The sequence below is a fragment of the Podarcis pityusensis genome, assembly GCF_964106645.2.
Source record: "Podarcis pityusensis genome assembly, chromosome: 2".
NCBI lineage: Eukaryota > Metazoa > Chordata > Lepidosauria > Squamata > Lacertidae > Podarcis > Podarcis pityusensis.
This window is the reverse complement of record NC_138029.1, coordinates 50,369,734-50,390,877: the sequence shown is the minus strand read 5'-3', so window position 1 is coordinate 50,390,877 and position 21,144 is coordinate 50,369,734. Positions and strand designations below refer to the sequence as shown.

Sequence of the window (21,144 nt, the reverse complement as noted above, 5' to 3'; positions counted from 1 at the left end):
CAATTTTCAGGATGAAAAGATGAATGCATCAGCCACAGTTCTGAAATGAATTCATAACCCTGTATTAAGATAAACAGAACTGGCATTATTTAAAGCTCAAAATGCTTCCTTGACAGCTGTATTAGATATCGGAGAATTTTATCTAGTGCTAGAATGACCCTTCGTACTGTTGCTTTCTACCAAAATGGAATAAAAATTGCTATTTGCAATCTTAGTACAGGATTTTTAAAAAACGGCATTTTATTGAACAACAAATGCAGATTGTTGTGAAGCGAGATGGAATATTTCACACACACCTTAAGACTCTCCTTCTGACTAGCCCAGCCAGCTCTACAAGCATTCAGTAGGAGGGGAGAGGGTTGCTTGTCACCAATCTTCCCTCCCCTAATTCCAGGCTTCCCTTGGCTCTGAAACTACCTTCCCAGAATCCTTCCTTCAAAGCATCTCTCATCTCTTATAGGTGGCTCTTCAAACTGCACCCATTTCTTAGTCCCCTAACTTCATTTCCTGCAAATTAAACTCTTGTTCACAAACAGACCATGGTCTTGACTCCTAACTGGATGAATATTTTGGACCATAGCACCCCTTTCTCAACATACACATCCTTTTCTATCCAACATCCATATGAGTAAGAGGTATGATCAGAGTTCATGGGGTCTGAACTGGCAGTGACTGACAAGGAACACTCTGTTAGCAGATAATGCACAGCCAAAGTCGCACTCAGGAGAGCATTATTTACAAGTTTTATTCAGCGTTGATCAGAACAAAGAAAAACATGACTGCCTGCTTCAGTGTCTCCAGACACAGAGAGCGAAAACAAAAGACACAACAGAAACATCCTGTGAAACAGGAAATACGCAGACTCTGACTCACAAAGCCTGCTCCCTTTTAAGGTGGAACGGAAATATCCTAACAATGACTTCACAATCAGGAGCCAGTGATCATGATGTTCTACCCTTCAAGATGAAGATGTTGTTCATATAAAAAGTCTGAATGACCACTGAACCTCTCTTATGTTATTTTTCAAAAAGTTTGAGAAAGAAAAATATGAAGGGAAGCATTTGTGACCTGAATGAGTATTCAAGCTAATGCAGGTTTTAGATTTGTACATTGTCTGAAGAAAGGATCACTTTAAGCTTCAAGTGTGAAAACAAATTTGACTGGTCCAGGGGTTCTTTACTTTTTACCTTTACCTACATTGTTTATGGGCTGTGTGTTACTGATCCAAAACCTCACCTCCACCCCAAATCCCACCTTGTTATCATCAGATGGACTATTTTAGTGCCCAACCAACTATGCATGTAAGGATTTAACCGATAAATCTGCAGATTATTAGTAAGTCAAGATATAAGTGGAGCACCCAGCTGATTTAACAGGGACAGTAGCAGAATCAAGAGCCAAATCCTATGTAGCATAAGGATCTCAGAAGATGTGCACATCATTTGCTCCTAGCAGCATTGAGGAGAAAGAAGGGATACGCTGAATGGAATAAAAGTTAAGAGACGTTCAGGATCTAGATGCTCGTGGCTGTTTTATATGATCTTAGAAAAAGAAGAGTGTTAAAGAGATCAGAATCCCTCAGACTGTAGAGAATATTTAGAAAGACCTTTGGAATCTTGGTTAAGGTAAGAGTCATAACCAGGACAGATGAATCTGTCAGTTTCAGCTTGTCTCTGCTCCTCATGCTTCCAATTTTAAATTTAGTTCACTGCATTTTTTCATCAGCAATTTTTTAATAAGTGGCTTGCAAATTTGTATACCTTTTTTGTGCATGTTCCTCCTCACGCGCTGCATACTCTCTAACATTTCTCTGATGAAAATACAGACGTCCTATTCAATTATTATTATTATTATTATTATTATTATTATTATTATTATTTTATTATTATTATTTTATACACCAGCCATTAAACATTAAAAAACATCCCTATACAGATGTATTCTAAAGGTTGTATAGTTACTTATTCCTTGGCTCAGGAGTCACAATATTTCTCCAGTGAAAAGAGGGACATCGTAAGGAAAAGTGGGACATTCTGGTATCAAATAAAAAACTGGGGCAGCTTCTGTAAATCTGGGACTGTCCCTGGAAAATAGGGACACTTGGAGGGTCTGGCATTGCTTTGGTGTGCAACTAAACACAATATAATGCTTTTTACAAGAAATGTTCCATAATACAATGTATTTTTGTGCATCACTTTCATGAGCTTGTCTGGTTTTGTGTGCAGTTTCCCATAATATAACATTCTTGTTAGCATTTTTCTGCTTGGTGAACTGCAAAGGCCCCAGGTTCAATTCCGGCATCTCCAGATAGGGCCTTGGCCTCTAGCTTAAATACTGAGAGAAGGAGGATGCAGCTGAGACTAGGAGCTGTTATGCCAAAGGCTCAGAAATCATACTGAATTCCTAATAAAGACTCTAAATCTACTGGCCATAAGCCCAAAGAAACTAAGCCAGGTTCTTCATTGATGCTTTCCCCCAAGCTGAGTTCACCCGAAAAATCAACTTTCTCCTACTCTGCTGCATCTACCCAAAGAAGAGAGACCACAGAACAGAAGAAAAGCAGGACAGGAGGTTGGCTATTTAAAGCCACACTGCTCAGGTAGGTGTGGGGGGGGGGTGTAGAGGGGGCAGCGGAGCTTAGGAGGGACAGATTAGATGGAAATATTTAAAGTCTCCATCTACCTATAGCCTTCATCAGAGTGAATTTTGCACTCTGTGCTGCAACCACTGGCCTGCTTTGCTGGTGGTTCAGCAGACCTGAGGGAAAATAAATGCCAATAAGCAGCATAGTTCAACTTGGAGCTTGAGTTTTTCAAGCAGAGCTCTTTAGAATTCTTCAGCCTTAGGAAAACCTGAGATCTACATTGTGCTTTCATAACATCTTCCTTGCCCCAGGAATAAAATGCGGGGCTCATAAATCGATGCCTGAGACTAATGATTGCAGTGCTAAAGAAAGGGAACTACCTGCAAAGACACCAATGTGTCATCTTTTATTGCCAATATAAAGTTATATGAATTCTTATTTTATTTTATTTGTTGTAGCTGAGGCTTTTTATCTGACACCAGAGAAGCCTTGTTGGGAGAAGCTGAAAAATAAAATATGGATGTAGTTTAAAACTTGCAAGCTTGGTTTTTTCCTCCCCTTATTGGGTGCTTGAATAAAAATGGCTCAGTTAAAAACTGAAGTAAAGCAGATGCTTTCCGGATGAAATGTTACTACAGTGGTACCTCTGGTTACGTACTTAATTCTTTCCGGAGGTCCGTTCTTAACCTGAAACTGTTCTTAACCTGAAGTACCACTTTAGTTAATGGGGCTCCCGCTGCCGCCGCACGATTTCTGTTCTCATCCTGAAGCAAAGTTCTTAACCCGAGGTACTATTTCTTGGTTAGCGGAGTCTGTAACCTGAAGCGTATGTAACCCGAGGTACCACTGTATTGGTTCTATAAACCTGAGGGCGGCCTGATCTTTTTGCTAAACTAATAGATGTTTTGGATATGGGTTTCCAGAAAGTTACTAGAAGCTGGTGAGCCAAATATTGATATAGAATTCAATTTCTACTGGGTGGTACAGTGGTACCTCAGGTTAAGTACTTAATTCATTCCAGAGGTCCGTTCTTAACCTGAAACTGTTCTTAACCTGAAGCACCACTTTAGATAATGGGGCCTCCTGCTGCCGCCGCACCGCCGGAGCCCGATTTCTGTTCTTATCCTGAAGCAAAGTTCTTAACCTGAAGCACTATTTCTGGCTTAGTGGAGTGTGTAATCTGAAGCGTATGTAACCTGAAGCGTATGTAGCCTGAGGTACCACTGTATAGGTTTAGGATAGATAGGTTTCCCATGGTTGTGCCCACAATGAACTATCTAAGAAGGGTCTGCTGGATCAGACCAGTGGTTTATCTGGTCTTCTCTCTGGGGCCAACCAGATGCCTGCGGAAAACCAGCAAGCAGAACCCGAGCACGGGAGCACTCTCTCCTCCTGTGGTTTCCAGCAGTTGGTATTCAGCAGCATTAATAATATGGGAGGAAGGAGAGAGGGCCACAGCTCAGTGGTAGAGCACCTGCTCTTCATGCAAAAGGTCCCACATTCAATCCCTGGTATATCCAAGGCAGGGCAGAGTGGGGGGAAATCTCTGCCTGAAATTCCTGGACAGCTGCTGCCAGTCAGCGTTAAGAGCACTGAACTAGATAGAACCAATGGTCTGCCTAAGCATAAGGCAGCTTCCTATGTTTCATGCTGAATTATCAGTAAGAAAGTAGAAGGAATTAATCAGAAACAACCAGATGTCCATGATAATGGCAGCTGAGCATCAAACAAAATGCAACCTGGGGATCTGAGGTGGGGATGGGAATAAAATCTGCACTGATAGATCCTAAAAATGCAAACAAGAACTAAACAAGAGAGACTAGAAACAATGCATTTCCACTGTTTGCCATGAAGATTTTAAATGCAAAGCTTTTAGTTATTTATTTTCATCTATCCATCCATTCATTCAATAAATATACCGCCCTTCATCCAAAGATCACAGGATGGCTCACAGTATAAAAAGCTACACTGTAGACTGCACAATACAGCAACGCTGTTTTCTATAACATTTTAATTAGTTTCTTGGATAAGCTGGATGTACTGTAGATTCCTTCCGTGCCCCCCCCCCCCGTACTACCATCACGTCCCGAGTACAAAATAATTCCAGCTAAAAGCTTATATTCATTTTTCATATGGTCTAGTGCTCATCTGAAGACTGCAAAAACAAAAACAAGCCATGCTTCGCCTGCCTGTCCCCTTAATATTCTTCTGTGGGCCCTTTCTCCAGTTTTCAGAGAATGACTGGAAGTGGGGACGCAGAAAAAGGTCCTCCTTTCCTTCCACTCTGCAGACAAGCTCTAGATTTTCCCTACACCCCTTTTCCTTCATATTACATATTGTGTATCATTTCTGGCACCACCTTAACTGCAGAGAATGCAAACAGCAGCAGCCCACCCAGCAGTCAGGCAGCAGCAGATCTGGGCCACATCCACAGCATACATTTAAAGCACTATTACGCCACTTTAAGCAGTCATGGCTTCCCATCCCAGCAGACTTAACAAACTACAGCTCCCAGAACTCTTTGATCCTGGGAGCAGTAGTTTAAGTGTGGTGAGAGCTAATAAGAGTCTTATAACTCTTCTAATAACTCTTCTCTCACAGTGACAATTCTCAAGAATTCCCTCTTCTCAGGGAATTGTAGCTGTGTGAGGGGGTTCCTAACAATTCTCAGCACCCATAAAAAATTACAGTTCCCAGAAGCCATGTCTGCTTAACGTGGCATCATAGCACTTTAAAATATTTTGTGTCGATGTGGTCTTGCTTTGGGGTTTGATTTTCTTTTGGGATTTTCCCAGGATTGGGAAATTGAGCGATTGAGATTGCTCAAAAAGGGGAGGAGGTTGGGATGAGTTCTAGTTGAGGGTAATGTCATATGAACGATGCCCAGAAATCTTGGATTCAGCTTCAGACTCACAGTCAAACCCAGTAAGGACCAGCTTTCTGTTCTACACATATCAAGTGCCACACCCGAGAAAGCCCTTTAAAATGACTTTTCATTTTTCCTAGATAAGTGCCATTTAACCACAAATAGTTCCCCATTTTTGAGCTAGCACGGTCCCCAGATGAGGACTATTCTACAAAAATGGATCACATCACAATATTCTTTTTGCCCTTTGTGGGCTTCCCCTGAGGAACAAGTCTAGGGACAAATACTGGAAGCAGCAGCAAAATGCAAAACCACATTTTTCTAGCAGTGGAAGCAGAAGGATGTGGGGATTCTTGAGGACAAGGCATCAGATGAAAGATATTGATGGTGCGACTGAGCATTCAGCCAAAATGGAAAGTTTTAATATCTCTCTCATACACACACCCCCGATCATTTTTGTTTGTTTGTGATTTTTCAGGGGGAATAGAAATGGAACAAATGTGTTCTATGGAAGCCGCCCAGAGTGGCTGGGGAAACCCAGCCAGATGGGCGGGGTACAAATAAATTTATTATTATTATTATTATTATTATTATTATTATTATTATTATTATCATCTATTGGTGCAAGGCAGGTATCCGAGAGAAGAGAGAGCAAGTCTATACTGTCATGATAAGAGGGGTGTATTCCTCCTCACTCCAGCCACAGGAAGGGAGATGACAGTTGTTTGTGCTCACTGGCATCACCACAGAGCCAATCAAGTTTTGAAACATCACACTGTCATCAAGGTCAACCCTATCGTTACCCTGACTTTGAAGAGAGGAGATATGAGACTGTTGTTTAGTGAACCAGGCAAACACTCTGTTTTGCACTACTGTCTATCAGACCACCTGCCAAGAGAAGACAAACAGACAGGGGGTGTCAGTCCAGTTGTCTTTGCAATGGAGAAATGTTCCATCCCCAGTGCTGGGCCAAGACATTTTGCTGGCTGAAGGAGAGCCCAAACAGACTTCTCCCTGCCCACGTGGTGCCACCCTATGGCTAATGCTTTAAGAAGCCTTTCTGCATGATTCAGAAACCAAATCCTTGTCTTCATCAATCACTTCCAATTGTGCTACCTGAAGCAAGTCACTTGGCTCATGATGGGGTCACATTGGGAAGAGAACCTTTTATAAATGCATCCAAGGAGGGAGGGAAAACACAGCACCTCTGAAAAACCACGAATAAACATGAAAGAAACCCTTTTTTCGCCCTGAAAAAGTTCACTTGCAAAATCTGGCACAGTTTGAGGACTACCATAGTAAGGGCAACAAGTCTAATTAAAAATATTATAATGCAAGTCAATGACAGACTTTCCTCCTTCCTTATCATATTTGCAAGGATATGCAATTTAAAAAATAATAATGATACAGTAATTAATAATGATAATAATAACCATGCACTTACCAGTCTTGAGCAGAGTAGGGCAGTCTTCCTGGAGGCAGATGAGCAATAGTAGGAGCAGAAGTGGCTTCCTTCTGTCTGGGTCTAACCAGTGTTCACACACTAGAGAATGCTTTTCTTCAAAACTTCCAACTATCTATTATTATTATTATTATTATTATTATTATTATTATTATTCAGTGGTAAGGATTGCTCTGTTTTACCTGTGAGGCTTATCACATGACTGTGCTGATCCAAGAGCATACTGAATGAAACAGGGAGATGGTGGCAGATGAACTATGCCTATACAGGAGACTGGGCACATTTAAGTCAAGTCAAGTGTGTTTATTTTGAGCACTGTGGAGTTCAAACCAGCAGCACCCATTAGGCAAGGACCTCTGTCTCTATCAGGACTGCTGGCTGGAAGAGAGAACTGCATACAGTTCAAGCTACACGCACACAACAGCACAGAATCCTTATGGCTCAGGAAATCAGATGACACCACAGGGCTCATCACACCCCATTGTCCCATATAAAGTTCCCAAAGACCTTTAGTCTGGATTCACTTGTCTGCCATTGAGCATTGGTGGCAATGAACTTGTAAAGAGTCTCAAAGTATCTATTGTGGAAGTCAAGGAATAACAAGTGTTTTTAAAATCTGAAACTTCTTTACTTTGGACTTTTGCTGCTTTTTTGGTAACCATCAAGTCTAAATGGACTCCCAGGGACTTAGGTGTAGTGACATTTACAGAGGGTTGCAATTTAGAAATCTATAGTGAGGCTATGTTGGATAGCTGAAATGGTGGGATTCCTATGGCGTGTGGCTTTTTTCATCCCATTGTGTTGAATGCTAAGAACCCTGGGATAGTTAGACTTAGGATGTTTCTCAGAGATACAGATATTAGAAATTGTCCTCATATCTTTAAACAGGGGAATGGGCCTGGCTTGCCTGCATTATTATTATATTTGTGGGGTACATTTTTTCATTAATCTGCATGTGACCACACCAAACCAGAGATTTCACACAGTATACACTGAAAAGGGTGGTGCAAAGTAGTCATATTCAGTTTGCAATACACAAGATAAATTTCTACAACTGGAAATCTCAGGATGCAATACTTTGTGTGCATAATGGGCGTTAAGACCCACTGAAATCAGTGGGGATTGATCCCAAATACGCATGCATAGGATTGCGCTGCCATTGTTTTAAAAAGCACATCAAACCTGGAATAAAGAAAATCTCCCTTGTGCAATTTGCAAGCAACCCATTCAATATGACCTTGATGTATAAAAGCAATCCACACCCAGATGCAGGGGAGAACAAGCCAGACCAAACCATGTCAAGACCATCTCCCCTTTAGGGAGAAATGTTCCCTTAAACTGGACAAAAGTGCTAACTGATTTCTGGATACAAAAGAGAACTGTACAGAAATGTTTTGTGGTTAAATAGAAACAAGGAACAGTCACATTTTGAGAGCGGGGGAACCAGAGGAGATGCTTCCTGTAGGAACCCTGGGCAGTTCCTGCTGCCCCCTGCAGAAGAGATCCAGTTTTCTATACAGTGTTAAATGTGAATTCTTTCCACCATCCCTGACCACGCTAGAGAGAAAGGAGCAAAAAGGAGACGAACCCTGAAACAAAAGAAGTTTAAAATCCATGGTGGTAGAAAGGTATGACAGCTGGCTCAATGAACTGATTTCGATGTCAAGATGAATGACAAGCTGCTCGTTGCTAGCAGGCGTTCAGAGCAGCGAGGGTCATGTAGGAAGCAAGGCATGCCTATTCCACAGCAGTCATATATAATGGTTGACAGGAGCAACAATGTTCTTGGCCTGATGGTTAGTGGAAGGCAACCACTTCTTTAACCGGTTCACAAAGTAAGCTTTTCAGCGTATGACCTGTTAACTTGCCACTCACTAAAGCAAAGGGCCATAAGGAACTCTTAGAAAGAACTGATCTTAGAGGGATGGGTCTTATGGGAAAGCCGGAAGCATTATATAGACATATAATGTATAGATGTGCAGTACAGCTGCACACTAGAAAAGTAACTTGGAATTAGGGTCTCTGTGCCATATGGCATGTGATCCCGACTTTCCAGATAAACTCCTAAAGAATATGGAAAACAAGCACTATTCAAATGAATAATAGAAAAGCCGCCACTGAACTCAGCGGGGCTTAGATTGTGTTGATACAGTCTTTGCTGTGAATTTGATGATAGCATCATCGGCATTTCAGTGGCTTATGGAGCCTGGGGCTGTGCAAACTTTGAAGATGACAGTCTAACCTTGTTAACAGGCTGCGACAGCTTGAAGAAGGCTTACTTTGGTTCCTTATATCCCCAAACTGCACATTTCACCAAATAGACCAATCCTGACTTACCTGCAAAAAGAAAAAAGAGAAAAAGAGAACACCAAGTTGTTTGATTGGATTATTGCTCACATGCTTCAGCAGAAATGTGTGTTGGCAAGGACTAAAAAATAAATAATGATTCTTGAGAAAAACAAAATCACAGCAGCGTGAGCTAAGACAATTTCAATGTGTCTGATGATTTATTTATTTAGAGGGTTCCACCCCCTCCCTCTCTCTCCATTTGAATAACTGCAATAGCCTTTTCATCCTGGTAATTTCATTTTAAAAGGATGTGCTGTTAAATGGTAATCTATAATGCGTGTCTACTTTTCCACTCCAGATTTTCTCTCTGCCAATATGCTCTGGTGGTCTGTTTTGAAACAGTCCATTTAATTTCTTTCTCTACTGAGTCAATGTGGTTTGAAAATGTTCATTGAAAAATGACTCTGTAGGGATAAACATCTCTAACAGCATGTGGCTGTCCCCTTTGTTCAATTTTCTTTTTTTGAGGGGCAGACAAGACAATCTGTCTGCCACCATGAAGCTGATATCCTTAAACAGGAAATGAATTCTTGATCATGCTCCACAAACATAATAAGAGGAGTACGTTTGGCTTTAATATTACATCTCTATAAAATCAATCTCAAAAGTGTTGACATTCGACTATAAAAGTGGAGTGGAGGGACAGAGAGAGAGGGAGAGAATATTAAAGAGATGCATCTCTTGTGCTCTAACCAAATTGAAGTATATTCATTACAAGCAATTTAATAAAACAAGCACTGGGTGTTATCACAGCATGTATGAACCCAAAAATCATGGTCCTCCATGTTTCCATGTTGCCACTTGTAACTAAACACACTGGACGAGACAATGCAGAGTGTCTGTTTTGCCTGCAAAAGGTGCCATCTTGAATCCCAAATGATATCTCCAGGTAGGGCTGGGAGAGACTACAAGCAACTCCCCATTTACGTGGACGTTATGTTCCAAGGCACTGCACGTATCAGTGAAATCACGTATATATGAAACGCCACTAGAAAAGCTGAGCCCCACCCCACCCCACCCCTTTCTGTGACGTTTCTGTGATGGCACAGTCACACACATTTGAATACGTGCAAATGGGGGAGTGGGTTGCCTTAACGGCCAAAATCCTGGAGAGACACTGTCAGTCACTGTTGCCAGTATTGAGCTAGATGGACCAATAGCCTGACTCCATATATGGCAGCATCCTATTGTCCAACAGATTGCATTTTCAAAATCATTCTGGGGAATCAACTACCAGTATGTACAGCAGAAAAGGGAAAAGGGGGACAACTTAAATTAGAAAAGTGCGGCTTTTTAAAGAAAGCGGCAATCATTTCAGATATGGGTAAATGAAAGATGATCAAACCTTATTTGCAAATATTGCAACCAAATTTTAAGCAACAATGCAGACTCAACACTCAAAGTGTTGGTGCTGACCTTTAAAGCCCTAAACGGCCTTGGTCCAGTATATCTGAAGGAGCGTCTCCACCCCCATCGTTCTACCCGGACACTGAGGTCCAGCACTGAGGGCCTTCTGGCGGTTCCCTCACTGCGAGAAGCCAAGTTACAGGGAACCAGGCAGAGGGCCTTCTCGGTAGTGGCGCCTTCCCTGTGGAACACCCTCCCACCAGATGTCAAAGAGAACAACAACTACCAGGCTTTTAGAAGACATCTGAAGGCAGCCCTGTTTCGGGAAGCTTTTAATGTTTGATGTATTATAGTATTTTAATATTCTTTTGGAAGCCGCCCAGAGTGGCCGGGGAAGCCCAGCCAGATGGGCGGGGTATAAATAATAAATTATTATTATTATTATTATTATGATCATTAGCGAAAACTCAGATTACCCTTTTTAAAAAAGCCTGGTGACAAACAGATTTTACGAGGACTATCCACCACCTGGCAATCCTAGTGCTCCAAGGATATCACTGAGAAAGCAACACCTCTGGCAATGGTAAGTGTGGGACAGAATAATGATCCACCACTGGTTCTCTTTAGAGGCTTGTGGTTTGTTTATTCTGCTTTAGAACAACTGAGAATCACAGCTGAAGAAAAGAGGAGAAGATGCTAGACATTATTACTTGTTTTGATTGCTATCTGTTGGCACTAAGTGCCAAATTTCCTTTGGTCACTTTGAAAAGCTCAGTCACAGCTAGGAGTTAAGCATTCACACACTCACACAACCATTGAGCTGCCCCAAATATACACCATCTGAACACACCTTTTCTATGAAACCTTTGGCAATTCCTAGTATAAGTAGGTGTGACTGAAAGGTGTCAGAGCACATTTTCCACATACAGTGATACCTCGCAAGACGAATGCCTCGCAAGACGAAAAACTCGCAAGACAAAAGAGTTTTTCGTTTTTTGAGTTGCTTCGCAAGACGAATTTCCCTATGGGCTTGCTTCGCAAGACGAAAACGTCTTGCGAGTTTGTTTCCTTTTTCTTAAAACCGTTAATACCGTTAAAACCGTGCTTCGCAAGACGAAAAATTCGCAAGACGAAAAAACTCGCAGAACGAATTAATTTCATCATGCGAGGCACCACTGTATACAGAAAAAGCAAGATACAGTTGTTATGTATTGGATCAATTTTTAAAATAGTAAATGAAACTGATAACTAAAACAGGAAAATCTTAGACCTGGGTGGTTCTAGCTGTCCATTTAAGAATGTGCATCACATTCCTTCAGAGGTTCATCTCCTGCAATGGATGATCTTCCTCCTTCCTTAGGGGTGCATGCTCGCCCTATGTTGCTGTTCCAGGACAGTCCATTCTGCCCTAGCAAGAAATTCCTCATCCAACAGTTCATAGTGTGGATAGGTGGACCTCGAGTTGCTATACCTTCTCTCCCAGCAAGGCAACCAGCTTGCAATTGCTGCAGATATAGTTTTGCACATTCTCAGGCAGGAAGATAATCATGGCACAAGTGTTGCAGGTCACTGCAGCAGTACCCTTGTCATCCAAGTCTCTTGGTCCTATGTACATTGTGAGACAGCATGCCAGGCCTCCCCTTCAAACTCCCCCACTAAATGCCATCACAAACACTCCTGTTTACAAGTCCTGATCATGACCTCACAGAAGCTGCAATCAGCTAAGTATGACTGCTGCTGGCTGCTAATTTCTCCCTCAACTCACTTCCTCGCTTAGCCTAGCTGCCTCTCAGCAGCAGCCCCTCCGCTTAACATCCATGCATAGAACACTGACGTTCACCTCAGTGGTCATATAGGTGACCATGTGTTGGTGCCAACTGCCACACATGACTTCCAGAGTGAGACAAGTGGCACAGTCCCACTCACCTTTATTCAATTAAACCCTTATACTCATAAAACACAAAATGTTTAGAGGGATGCCCTCGCCTCACCACCACCTAAGTTTCCATGGATAACTGACTCTTACTCTCTTCTCTCTTCTCTCATCTTTCCTCTTTCATCTCAGAACTGTTCAGAATTTCCTTGTACAGTGGTACCTCTGGTTAAGTACTTAATTCGTTCCGGAGGTCTGTACTTAACCTGAAACTACTTAACCTGAAGCACCACTTTAGCTAATGGGGCCTCCCGCTACCGCCGCGCTGCCAGAGCTCAATTTTTGTTCTCAACCTGAAACAAAGTTCTTAACCTGAAGCACTATTTCTGGGTTAGCAGAGTCTGTAACCTGAAGCATATGTAACCCGAGGTACCACTGTACTTGCATTGGTGCTGATGCCCTGTTATACTGATTATAGTGGTGTTTCACTATAATAAAATAAAATGATTTAATGAGAAGCCAGTAATTAAAGCCCACTCCATGGGGAACAGGAACTAACTAATTAAGGCTCATTTAAAGGACAATTCATCACCAATGACCCCTGCTGAAATGGAAGCAATTAAAAGCAGAACCTACAAGGAGGGAGCTTCTAATTAAAGTTGTAAAAGGCTCTTTGCTGAATGTGACTTGCTTCTGAATCACCTTAAAGAAGGATATTAGTTATTGGGTCATACACTGCCAGGCTAGGTAGTGCTACACAATGTACCACATGGAACTATAGTTTTATTCCTCTTTCCGCTGACTATCCAAAAGCAATGCTAGAGGCTCATGATGTAAAAGCCATCTTAGGCTCAGTGTGACAGTCACTTGAATGTATTTTCAATGTGACAGCCACTTGAAAATACAACTGCCTGACAAAGAGAGGTCTAAACGGCATCCTGTCTGGGTAAGCAGGTCTCCAAATGGTTTTGTCGAGGTTCGGGATGCTAACACAAACCAGGGTGAAAAAAATGCTGCATTCTTGTTTTGAAAACCATAAGAGATGTTGTGGGTGAGACACTCCAAGCAAATCACTTGCCATACATTTCCAAGTGGCTACCATGTCCCAGCACACACGTGTGGGAATGGCGCTGTTCCCCCTCTTTGAAATATTCAACATGCATTCCCAGAGTAATAAGATTTTACCACTCCAGAATAATAAAATTCTGCAGCAGAAACTTATTACAGCATGAATATTTTATTAACAGTCAAACTTATTTATAAGCTTCACTAACTTAATAGCTCAAACAGGTGCAGGAGATATAAACCACATTCACTCCAGTTCATTTGACATGAGATGGTAAGCGTAATGCTGCCCTCTGCTGTCTATTCTGGTTCAATAAATGATCAAATATTTTAACATTCCTCTATAAACTTTCCTGCTGCATATATCACATATATAAGCTTGGATAGAATTGCTAATACTGTCTCATTGGTAGTTTATTTTATACCGTTGTTTTTATGACATTATAATTTTTAATGGTATAAGCTGCCCTGAGTGGTGCATATAAATGCTTTAATAAATACCAAAAATATTCCTGACTTGCGATATGACCCTGCACTATTCCTTTAATGCTTTACGTGGGCTAGCATTGATTCAGCACAAGTAATGCAACACTCTGCCCCCTTCTAATTGAAGGTTCACAGCCTTCCTCTGGGTAGAACCATCTTGTTCTTAGCTTGTGTGACATGAAGGAAAAAGGAGGCAGCCAGACTCCTGGTTATTGCTGTTGTTATTTTTTAAAAAAAAATCATGCTCCAGCCTTAGACAGGAAGAGTAGACAGCCTTGAAAGAACTAAATACATAAAAGGAAAATATGCACTAAATTGGAGATTCTCATTTTCTCCTTCTTCTTCATGGACCACTTGAAAATTGCTGAGGATCTGGGTGGGCCACTAATGCTTTTTTCTGTTCTACAAATCACAGTATTCAACACACAAGCCCTGCTTCTGCTTGCGCAACCGGGCTTTCCCTCCTCCTCTCCCTGCCCCTGGGATTTGGAGAGCCCCCAGAACAGTGGGGGGCGTGGGTAAGAGAGGATGATTGGTACATCCAGCAAACTGAAATGCTTGTGCATTTGTAATAACATGATGTTGAATTCCACCCAACGTACATAACCTGCACATTAATTATCACTATCTTGCCTTTCTAATGCAACGGATAAATATAAATAAAAATAACAACCTCCTTCTCCAAACCAGTACTGGGGTATGAGAAACACAGCCTTGGGCTGAGAAAGAGCCCTTTAACTAGTAAAATTTTAAGGAATTAGTAGACTGCACCAGTGCTATATTTTAAGGAATCTCAGGTTCTGAACCACTGCTTTGTTACCCTCTTTGAAAATCCAGCCCTATCCAAAATGGTCTCAGTCTCCATTGTCAGACAAAAATAAATCAAGCACAGGGCCATGTAGATACAGTGGTACCTCGGGTTACATATGCTTCAGGTTACGGACTCCACTAACCCAGAAACAGTACCTCGGGTTAAGAACTTTGCTTCAGAATGAGAACAGAAATTGTGCGGCGGCAGCGCAGCAGCAGCAGGAGGCCCCATTAGCTAAAGTGGTCTTCAGGTTAAGTACAGTTTTAGGTTAAGAACGGACCTCCGGAACGAATTAAGTACATAACCAGAGGTACCACTGTAATTCTTTGAAACTTCTACCACCTTTCCACTGGCCACGTGAATACAGCCTGTAGACCACTTTTGGCGTGCAGCCCACAGGTTGAGAACCTTCACATTAAATGCGTGGTGTGGAGTAGAGGAGAGAGATGACTGGCTCGAGTTCACTGCTTTTTGCTTGCTAAAAAGCATTGTGTGAGTGCTCTCATGCTTCAGTGGTACAATATGGGAGCCTTCAATCTCTGAAGAAGTAAAACAAAAGAAACGAAAAACAGGTTGAGGACAGTGTTCAGCTGGGTGTGTGCCTGTTACTTGCGGCAGAAGTGAAAATCTGCAGCATGACCCCAAAACAGCATTCCCACATGAGCAGATTCAAGAGAGTTCCCTCTAGTTCTGCACTGAACACACACACACTTCCACAAACCCACAGAAGAAAGTCTGTGAATAAAATCTGAGCCCCACCATGAATTTGCTATGAGGCCTCCACCTAGCAGTGAGGAACAGCTTTCTCACGGTCCTTAATATTTTTAATTTGTTGGAAACCACTCAGGATGGCTGAGGCAAGCCAGTCAGATGGTTGGCATATATATATATAAACAAACAAACAATAATAAGGCACATTGGACATCCCCATTTGGCCTGTGAGGCTATTTCAGCCAAGAAATGTCCACCTGGTGTCAGATGTGGGGCAGGTTAAGATGTAGATGGACCCAAAGGGAGGGTGTTTGAGGCACTGCTGATCAGCTGATTGGCAGCCTGTTGAAAGTGCCAACAATTAGTTGATCAGTGGTGCATTTGAAGTGCAGGACTCTGCCCACCTGTCAAACTTGACCCATGGGAGGTGGGTGGGTGGGTGGGTGAGAAGGATCCAGCCTGCTGCTAATTCCAGTCCCCTACCCTGCCTAACTCAAATAATTTTACCTTCAGGCCTCTCTCCTGCCCCACAGTTGTGATTAATACCTAGCATAGTCTTCCCTCCAGCCTTCCCCACAGAATATGCAGTGTCCTTATACCCCAACAACTTTTTGTACGGTATGTTTAAAACTTGTGCTGGACTCAACACTTCTTTATGGCATATCCACAACAATATATAACGATTCATATGAAACTTCCAAAGGCTGCCTAATGGCACCTGAGAAACAGCTTCTCTAAGCTGGTACTAGCAGCACTGTGAAAGCTCTTATATCAATCTTGTTCCAAAGGGTCCCTCCAAACCCTTAGGCTTTTTCTGGGGGGGTAGTGGCTGCAGAGGGGGAGGAGGGAAAGAATAAGATCCATTGCAATGAGTTACCTTTTGCTCATATAACCATTAAGTGCAACCTATGAAAATGTTTTCTTACCATTTAAAAGCTTTTTCTTTATAAGTGTATCCTCAGAAGACCTGCTCACTTGAGCATATGTCCTGATTTGTTTGCACAAAACTCATGCGGAGCTTAGACTATGTCCAGTCTTTACAGAGCATTCATTTTGATTTCTTTTTGCAATTGTTCATACATCATCCGGTCAACCTTTTGTTTGCCTCACACTTTTCAGCACATTTCCCCATCACTTCCCTAACTACAAAAGTCCATTCTTTAAAGAGGATTTGTTGTGATAGGTCAACATCCAAAACACATTTGTTTGGGCGCCCTAGTGGAGGCCTGGTAACATTTGTTTTGCAGGAGCTTCAACTTAATATCTCTCCTCTCTTTTGGTTAGAGAGTAATTGCATTCAAACTTTACACATCACTAACAGCCCGGTTGGGGACTTCATATGTGTAAACTTGTACAATCCATCTACCTACTCCTCTTCTCATTCAAATCAGCTTTGGGAGGATTTAAGATTTATCCTCGATAAATCTGTGGCTGAATTTCCAAAGTCAGAGATCCTTATAATGGGGGACTTTAATGCCAGAATCGGAGCAGATATAAGCTCATTCACCGATAAGTCGCAATTATTCATAGAAGAGGAGTGGTTTCCTACGTGGAATTCACATGATAAGACCATTAATAGGGCTGGCATCATACTGCTGGAGTTTACCATAAACTGCGGGCTGCACAGCTTGCATGGCACACCCAAAGACTGGTCCGGGGGATTCTATACTTTTCTAGGATCTAGAGGGGCAAGCGTTATAGACTACATCTGGTCCTCCTCGGCATTTAATGATAAGGCATATTGTTTCAATGTGTTCAACAGAACCGAAAGTGACCACCTTCCAATCGCCATCTCCTTCCTCCACACACAGCTGGGGCTTCCCAGCTCACTCCACCCCCAGGATCCACTGATCTTAGCTCCCGGACGTAAGAAGTGGGATTTCTATCTGGAGCAAGACATAAAAGTCTTCCTAAATTCCCCTGAGATCCTAGCCCTGAAAGCTCAGCTGTTAACAATGAATGTGAATCATTTCTCAACTTTCCAGCAAATTCTAGCCTTCTTGCTTCCTTCACTTACGAAACCTTCCCGTGCGATTCTAACCTGGAAGAATCAAACTTGGTTCGACCAAGAATGCAAACAGTGCAGAAGTAGGCTTAGATTTCTTCAGTCTGATATGAAATCAGACAGCACCCAGAGCAAAATCAGGGAGTTAGCCCAATTCCGTTCATACTACAAGAAGCTGCTCCATCATAAGAAATTGTTCTTTGCGAAAGAACGCTGGACGGCACTGTCAGTGGCCATTAAAACCCGTGACGACAAGAAATTCTGGAATTTAATTAATGCAGGTTTAAGACCCCCCTCATTCATCGCTAATAACATCACAGCAGCCAGTTGGCACTCTCACTTTGCTCAGCTGTATTCCGCCCCAAATCCCGAAGTAAATGTTGTCTCCACTCTTCCAGCATCTGCCTTGCCCACCTGGGAGCCAGTCTCCCCAGAGAGATGTATACAACTAATCAGCACGCTTTCAGGGGATAAATCCCCGGGGGAGGATATGATACCACCTGAGGTATTCTTATCGAACCAGACGTGGTGGGCCCCTATTTTAGCATCTCTCTTCACCACTATTAATGCTACTCTTAAGATTCCACCTAATTGGAAACAGAGCATAGTCATCCCAATACATAAAAAGGGGGACCCACAAGATCCGCGTAACTATCGACCTATCAGCCTGCTGGACATATCATACAAGGTCTACTCTAGATTCTTGCTAGAGAAATTAATCGAGTGGGCAGAAGAAACAAAGCTATTCCACCCGGAACAGGCTGGCTTCCGTAAAGGTCACAGCACATCTGGCCAATGTCTTGTTCTATTTACCCTGATTGATAAATACCTAAACAGGTTCAACTGCAAACTACACGCGGCTTTTGTGGACCTGACCTCCGCCTTTGACTCCATCCCCAGAGATAGGCTATGGCAGAAGCTTAGTTACACTAACATAGATAAGAGACTCCTCCACCTTCTTATGGAAATTCATAATGACATATCGGCCAGAGTAAAATTCGGCCCTTTGGGAGCTCTATCTGATCCTTTCCCTCTGAATAAAGGGGTCAAACAGGGCTGCCTCTTGGCCCCTTTTCTATTCAATTTCTACATCAATGACATCGTTACAACCATGAAGGCCCTAAATCAATCTGCCCCCTCTTTACAACAGCTCAAGATCCCCATATTACTCTATGCGGACGACATGGTGATACTGTCTTTAACCAAGCAGGGCTTAAACAACATGCTCAGAGGGCTCATGACATATTGTGACACCAACTCCCTCAAAATCAATTTCGCCAAAACCAAAATTCTTACTTTTGGCATGAAAACTCGGAAGCCTTTCTGGAATTTTGAGGGCCACTCTATTGAATATTGTTCAGCATTCAAGTATTTGGGTATCACTTTTCAGCATGGGCTTAGCTGGTCAGCTCACCTAAATATGACCATCCTGGCTGCCCGTAGAACCATCAAAGCTTTGGAGAAATTCTTCTATGCAAAAGGCGGCCAGTTGGTTCCACCAATCAGAAAAGCATTTATCAGCAAAGTCCTCCCGATGTTACTGTATGGGGTTGAAATCTGGGGGTGGAATTTAAAAACACTACAACGGCTGGAGATTCTGCAAAACTCTTTTGCACGAAAGATACTGGGCCTCCCCAAGGGCTCAGTTGCTGCACAGTTAAGATCAGAACTGGGCCTCCCCTCCATTGTTGCAAGAGCCCACATTAGAATCATTAGTTTTTATTGTAAATTAATCAATGCCCCAGGTTCCCTACTAGCTAGGCAAGCCTTTTTAACTTGTTCTCATACCAACAAATGGTCCAAGGCCATGGAGACTATTACTGCACGCTACTCCCTCCCAGATCTCGACACGCTGTCATCTTGGGACCAACATAAAATCCGGGCCTGGATTCTTACAAGAGACGAGGCCATGGACCGGGCACAGTCCACTACAGCTCGCCTCTCCATGTGGCTCCCTAAAGTGAAAGTGGTAAGATCACTTGCCAACTACTTGATAGACCTGACGGAGCCCAATTTGAGAAGAGCGTTTACTATGGCCCGTTTCCATTCTATACCCACGGCCTTCCTGCAGGGGATTTACTCTAAGACCCCTATTACTCAGCGTTTATGTCCATGCACAATGAATGAAGTAGAGGACTTCATACATTTCTTTTTCTACTGCCCTATTTATGAGCCAATAAGACCTAAGCTCCTCCTCTTGATCCCGTCCACCATTACATCTAAGGAAGACTGTTTGAAATCGCTTCTTGTGGACGCAAATCCCCAAATTTCACGTGGGGTGGCAATCTTTATAGTGCAGGCTCTGAAACTCAGGGCTACTCTGACTGGGTAGTGAGTCCTAGACCTGGACCTGTTTTAATTCTTTTTATTACTTTTTCAACCCAATGTGCCGAGCCTATTTTGGGGCCATTTTATGTTTTATATACATCCGCACTTTAGATTCTTGGTGCTGGCAACTAAATCTTTACATTATTGTCTTAGGGTAATTTAAATGTCATTACGCCAGTAATATCGCTTTGAATTTTGTTTGGTTTGCTTGTCTCTAGTATTTTTGTCTTATTTTGCTATGGCTGTATGCTAATGCAATAAAGGTATTATTATTATTATATAGGTCAACATAACACTTTAATTACAACAACCTGAATTTCTGGTGTGTACTTGAATCCCTTCACCCAAAAAGTGACTGTCTGGAGGCACCCAAGTGAAATTGCAGGCAAACATGTTACAATGCCATTAAAACTGGATAGGACCACTAGGGTGCCACATAAAGCTCTTCTACTAGGGGGTCACATAAAATCCACCTAGTTGCCTTCATTTTACAGGCTTCTAGGTTGTCAGTCTTGCAATAAAGGATGCACTTTCTAGATGCTTAATGACTGTCATTGTCTGCAATTTTCACAACTGTTTCCTAATTAGGGAAATCATCAGTCGTTTCCTTGCTGTGCCCAGAGCCCTCATATTTACCCTGACAGTTATGCCAATTACATCCCACTTTCTTAAGGCCTAATGTAAACAGATGCACTTACTGGCATCTGTTGTCTCATCAACCAAACCTCCACATTCCCTCTATTTTAATTTTAACCATGATTGGTGTTTAGATTTTGTCATTGCAGTTTTCTTTTCATTTGTGAAATGGCAAACTGTCACTGAAGATGCACACACAATTTTTCTCTATCTACGGCGTCTAACCTGACAAACGTGTCTGAATCATGTCTGAACACTAGGTGGCAACCAAAACTTACAAACTTCCTTTAAATATCTCCTGGCAAAATAACTGGTGAAGCTACTTTGATATTGCTTTTATGGGTTAAATCTGGACATAAAATATCTCCTGGATAAACACACGATAAATGATCTCACAACAGCTAGAATACATTGGTCAACAGAAATAAGGAAATATGGTAAGAGTAGCTATTAATGACAGAACCCCCTGGAATCCAAAATCTGCTGGGTTTGACATAAAGCAGGGTGAGTGAAACTGTTGCCTCAAATCTAGGGACACATTGTAAGCACTGCCCAAGTTATATGCAGCCGCAGGGAGTGGGGAGTTAGTTGCAGGTGGCCAACTAGGCAACTGGGAGTGGG

General features: G+C 42.3%; 1 protein-coding gene across 10 annotated transcripts in view; it reads right to left on the bottom strand.

The window, feature by feature from the left end:
* Positions 1 to 21,144, bottom strand: part of KCNIP1 (potassium voltage-gated channel interacting protein 1) — a 598,834-nt gene that overhangs the window by 156,237 nt on the left and 421,453 nt on the right. Inside the window, exon 1 of one of the 10 annotated variants that reach the window (XM_080995304.1) lies at positions 9,155 to 9,249. The exons of the other annotated variants lie outside the window; for them this stretch is intronic. The gene's annotated coding sequence lies outside the window, so the exon portion shown is untranslated. Of the gene's footprint in view, positions 1 to 9,154; positions 9,250 to 21,144 lie in introns of those variants that run through there. 10 annotated transcript variants of the gene reach the window in all.